Below are 6,000 nucleotides of genomic sequence, written 5' to 3'. Positions count from 1 at the left end.
GTTCGGGGTTCCTTATCAATCTATGAAATGAATTCGCTCATAGCCAGTCATGTTGCAAATATTGTCATAGGCTTGACCAAGAATCAAATCTCCACCGGTTAGATAAGGACGGCACTGATCTTCTCCCCAATCATTCTTTCAAGAGGAAGAGCGGGTTTAAAGGTTGATTTGCGGAGAAAAGTGAAGGTTTTGATATGGCGAAAAGGGTGATTTCGAATCATTTAAATTTAGAGAGATTCGATAGATTTCGGTTTCAATGAGGATATATTTTTTCTAGGAAAGATGGTACTCTATTTTTGTTGAAGAGTTCCTTTAGAGGGTACTGATTTTTAGCGAAGACTTTGCTTCTTTTTTGCAATCCTCTTGGGTCACAATCTTCATTTTCTTGAGGGATCTGTGCTTTTATTTGAACACTTTTCTCTTCTTTATTTTTGAGACTTTGCTCAACAATTTTTTTTTTTTTTTTGGGCATATCCCATCTTCATAACTTTGTCTATTTTTCTTCTTGTGCCCAGAGATAAAGGTATTTCACCAGAAATAGGTCTTTTTGACCTATCAAAAACAGTCTGGAATTTCAGAATTTTTCGACAAGTGTTTGAAGTAAACTTGGTCGATCTATCTCTTTGAATTTCTAGATTTTGGAAATGAGAAAGGAAAGAGGGTGAAAAGGGTAACGTATTTGATAGTGAATTTGGGTGAGTATTTTATGATTCATCAACTCTTTGGGATGAGTTGGTCTAGTTTAAATGCGTGGAGTGGAAACGGAAACGGATGGTTTTTGTCTTCTCTATTCAGAATGATTTCGGAAGGAGTATCGCACCTACACCACGTATGGCGTTTACTAACCATTGGCCTCAAAATGTATGTCAAGGTCAAGTTCTAACTCTAAATGCTAACATCGGCACTCTCAACGTAAAAGATAGTGAAGCATTAAAAATGAATGCTTATTGGGCCATTTTTGGTGCCTCACAACAATTATATTGGGTTGAAAATTCCTAGTCATGCAATGCTCTTTTAGAGAATCGGTTCATCCTTAAGAAGATTTATGTCCTCACTTGTCTTACTTTTTGAACAAACAAGCTTGATTTTGAAAGTACTTTTTCAAAAAGTATCATTTAATCAAAATTTTTGAAAAATTTACGTTGAGGACAAAGAATCTAAATAGTAGGTATACTCGAAAATCTTAGTAAAATTTTAAGTAAGAACATTTTTCGAGCATCCCATAGCTAATTACGGTGTACTACACCACTATCCCGCACTTCGAGAAACATTGTCCCTAATGTTCATTCTTAGATTTTAGGGAGCTAAATCCCACACTTAGAGTTTGAACATGTCGAAAAATGTATCTAAGCTCAATATTGGGTTGGAATCCCACACTTAGTGATAAACTTAGGATATGGTATAGTTTAAGGATATAACGAAGCAAAATAAATAAAAGAAGAGAAAGAAACGAATTACTCCCCTTGGGTGCAGCTGTTAGCTGAGGATCTGAAGGTAGACTGAGTCGGAACCAACTTCTGCTGGATTCGAATCGGTCTTCTTGAAGTTATTCGAGCTCAATAGGGCGTTCTCATCCTCCATACAACATCCACCAATACTTGAAATGAAATAATCAACGAGTTTCCTTGTCTTTTTATCATTATTCAAAGAGTCTCCACCACGGGCATCAATAACTATCTGTTACTTGTAAAAATGGAAAAGATCAAACCTAGACAGGTGATTAAGCTTTAGGCCATAGACTCACTGATTTGCATTTTGATGAAAAAGTTATTTGAAAACTTGAGGGTTTCAAAATTAGGTTTTTGAAAATTTAACAAATCAGTGTATGACTAAAAGCTTAATCCCACACTTAAAGTGTTGACTGCTTTTAATTTTAAGACTTTTGAAATAATGTAATTAATTAACTTAAGCCCAAGACAAGTAGGAGAAATGAATTCATCCTAAGAAACGTTGAAAATTTTATTTTAAGTTTCACTTTTCACTTATTCAATTAACCTAATTATCCTAATCTAACTACTACTAAAGCTATAGAAAAATAAACACACGGGTTGCCTCTCGAGAAGCGCTTGTTTTTGTTCGAGTCACGAGCCTGACTCTAGCCTTATTTCTTAGGAAATCTAGGCGGCTCCCTTGCATCCATCAGTAGACACAAGAGGTAATGTTGGAACATACCGATGAGATTGAAGCGGACATAGAATAAGGTATGTCCAATGAGAGGAGAAGGTGGTTTGAAGTGAATGCTTTGTTTAACTTGAGGTATAACAAAGCTATCAACTTCTTTTACCTTATCGATTTGTGCGGGTTGGTCAAACGGGTCCTTATCACTCAATGATGTGTATGTCATTATGTATTTGAGTGATGGTTTATAGGGTAGCCCTGACGCAAAATTCATCTTTCTTCTTTGTGACTTCAGGTTGGTCGTAACGTTGTACTCTAAGGATGGAGGTGGGACGATATCCATTGATGTCTCCAATATGGTAGAAACATTAACAACTACTTCGATGCTAGAATCCTCCATCTCTTTCTTCTCATCCGGGCTCTCCATTTCAATTTCTTCATCCACCTCCTTGTCACTCTGGTCGGGAGTTTCAAGAATAATTGGTTTAGAGAGTTCTTCTAGAACAAAGTCCTCTCCAGTCATTAAAAGATCAAAATAAGGTGGGAGTGAAGATTGGGTTGGTGTGGAGTGGTTATTCTTCTTGTCTTCTACTTCTATCTTCTTCTCTTCATTCTCGGAATAAAAGGTGACTTTCTTAGTGGAGATGGTATTTACTTCACCGTTCCCATCAGAAGGACATATAGACTCGTCGATCGTGAAAGTGACCTCTTCTCCACGGGCTCTCAAGGTGATAGTCCGTGAATAAATGTCAACGATCGCTTTAGCTGTATTCATGAAAGGCCTTCCTAAGATGATAGGGGTTTTCATGTCTTCTCTATAGTCCATAACCACAAAGTCAGTAGGAAAGAGGAATTTGTCAACCTTAACCATGACGTTCTCAGCTATTCCCTTAGGATATCTAGTGGATTGGTCAGCTAGCTGGATGCTCATTTTGGTAGGGTTAAGGTTTCCAATTTCGAGTCTCTGGAATAGCGAGTAGGGAATGAGATTGATGCCGGCACCAAGGTCAGCGAGAGAATAGATAGTACCATATTGGTAGAAAGAACAAGGAAGGGTAAATCGTCCGGTATCCCCTAGTTTTTCAGGAAGAGTATTTAAGATAATGGCTGAACAATCCGCGTTCAGTGGGATATTGGGTACTTCGGGTACCTTATCCTTGGATGATAGGAGTTTCCTAAAATACTTCTTACTATGAGGAGTTTTAGACACAGTGTCCAAAAGTTATTGTCAAGCTTGAAAGATTTCATCTTGTTATGTCTTTGCTTGAGGCAGCTCGGGAATGGAATGGGTATTTTAGGTGATGACTCAATGACTACTATCGAACGGGTATTAGTTAGTTTCCTCTCCTTAGAAGAAACTGAAGGTTGGCTATGTGCCACCTTTGAGTCATTTTTAGGACAACCTAGAGAATCGAGACGTCGATTTAGCTGGCTTATTGGATTTTCAAGACTACTCAAGTGATTAGTCATGACTAATTCAGCTGCGTCTTGTCTTGATGTGATCATGTTGATGATTCGCAGTAGGACATCGTCTGGACTTGTCTCTGGTGGGGTAGTTGGGTTGGTAGGTTGGTTGTGCGGATGAGCTAGGATCTTATCGGAGTAGACAATAGAGTCCTCACATTCAGCCTCGTATACCTTGGCCGAATGTGGTTCAGTACAATTTTGGCATAATTGCACTTGAGACACATGTTGCGGGATTTTCTTTAGCTCTCCGACTTCTTTGGTGAGGTTTTCTATTTGGTCCAAGAGAAATTTGATGGTTTTGATAGGATCGAAGGCGGAAAGCTGTGTTGCTGATGAAATGTGCTTTTCCGTGTTCTAATCGTGATGGTGCATAGTCATCTCCTCGATCAATCTCCAGGCCTCGTCTGCGGTGAATTTCATGAAGTTACCTTGTGAAACAGCATCAAGAGTATACTGGTTGTTCCGATTTAGACCATTGTAGAAGGTCAAAATCTGATCAGAGCTCTCAAGACGGTGGTTCGGGCATCTTCGAAGCAAAAATTTGAATCTATCCCATGCAGTGTAGAGTGATTCATCGGAAGCTTGTTGAAAGTTTACGATGTCATTCCTAAGTCTGATTTGTTTTGATGGGGGAAAGTACTTGATTAAAAAAGTTGTTGCCATTTCTTCCCATGAGGTGATAGAGTTGGGTTCTAACCCCTCGAACCAGGTTTTTGCATGAAGAGTTAAGGAATAAGGGAACAGATACAGATGAACTACATCTTGTTCAACCCCGTTTTGCTTATATGAGTTGGATAAGGAGAGGAATCTATCTAAGTGAGAGTTGGGATTGTCATTTGGTAAGCCGTGGAACTGGAAATGGTTGTGAATGAGTTGTATGATGCTATGCTTAAGCACAAAAGACGCTCCGTTAACCTCTGGATATAGTATCGGTCCTCCTCGTCCTTCTAACGAGGGTTTAGTGATGTCAGTGAGAGTGATGCGTGCGGCCATCGTCGAACTATCGGCAGGTAAGTGTGGATCTCGTCGGATGGGTACAATGTATGATATCGGATAGAAGAAAGGATGTGTCGGAAGAATTCTTAGCAGTCTAATTAGGTTAAACCATCCTAAAGGTTCACTAATAAGGAAGTCCATTTTAAACTTTTTAATTTAATCTAAATTAAGCTAATATTATCTAACCTAACTGCGGTAAACTAGTAACTTCTGACAAAGCTAGTCTCAGTCAAAAGGGTCTCTTAAAAACTAAGTAATCTAAACAGGCTCCAAATCGTACTACCGCTCCCCGGCAGCGGCGCCAAAAATTAACTACTCCTATGATATGCCCGAATCAGACGGTTTATTTATGCGGTGTGGTTAGGTCGCAAAACGTCAATTCAGGATATCAACAGAAGAAGTTGATTGTTTAATTTATATATTGCTGGGCCTAAATCTATTATTCCTTCCTATGGGTTAGCAAGGGCAAATATGACCTAGGGTCGTTCCTTGAGCGGTCGAATTTGAAACGGAGCTTATTCTGTAACATCCCGCGTTTTTCCGTTAAATTTATTTTTAACACCGTCTTTTTCTTTTAAATAATACCTTTCGTTATTTAAATTCGTAGTTTCCGTTGACAAACGTTCATAATAATTCCGTCATTTAATTATAACATCTCTCGTTAACTTGCGTTTTAAAAATATTCGATCGGTTAAATCCCGCACCCGCTTTGAAACTCGAGGGACCGGAGTTGCCAAATGGGCAAACTAGTTGACTAGGTCAACTAGTCAACCCATTTCATCCATTCCATCATCTCCCTCATCCCTTTTCTCTCCATCTCAAGAACACACACACAAACCCATTCCATTCATTCATCATCTAAATTCAATCTTGGAAGCTCACCACAAATCCGATTACATATTTGGAATCCTCTCTTCATCCTCTACAATTTGATACCAACTTCATCTCGTTTGGGTAACATTTCTAAAACTCTAGATTTCTCTAAATTCTTGTTTTTGATTTGAAATGGTGTTAGTTAGTGTCTATGGCTCGAGTCTAACATGAATATATGTTTGGTTTGCTCGATTTGTTGTTTTTGGAGTAACTAGCATGAACTTGAAATGGGTGTGCTTAATCCTTGATTTTGGATGAGTTAATGTTGTTAGATTGTTAAAGTGCATGTTTTAATTGTGTTACTAGTATCACTAGCTTCGTTTTGATGCGTAGGTTGATTAAGAAAACTTCAAAAACCCGATTAATGATTTTGTGATGTTTGACTAGGGTTTGATAGTTCTTGACATGAACTTTTGGATGCTTAAATGCCATGGAATGTTAATTGTTAGTGTTTAGTAGTAATGTATGCTTCATTACCTTCAAAACGGCATATCATATGTGTGAATTGGATTTCCGAAACTTAAAATGCAATTGATGAACTTGAAA

The sequence above is a fragment of the Rutidosis leptorrhynchoides genome, chromosome 6, assembly GCF_046630445.1.
Source record: "Rutidosis leptorrhynchoides isolate AG116_Rl617_1_P2 chromosome 6, CSIRO_AGI_Rlap_v1, whole genome shotgun sequence".
Lineage (NCBI taxonomy): Eukaryota > Viridiplantae > Streptophyta > Magnoliopsida > Asterales > Asteraceae > Rutidosis > Rutidosis leptorrhynchoides.
Note: the sequence above shows the minus strand (reverse complement) of the source record.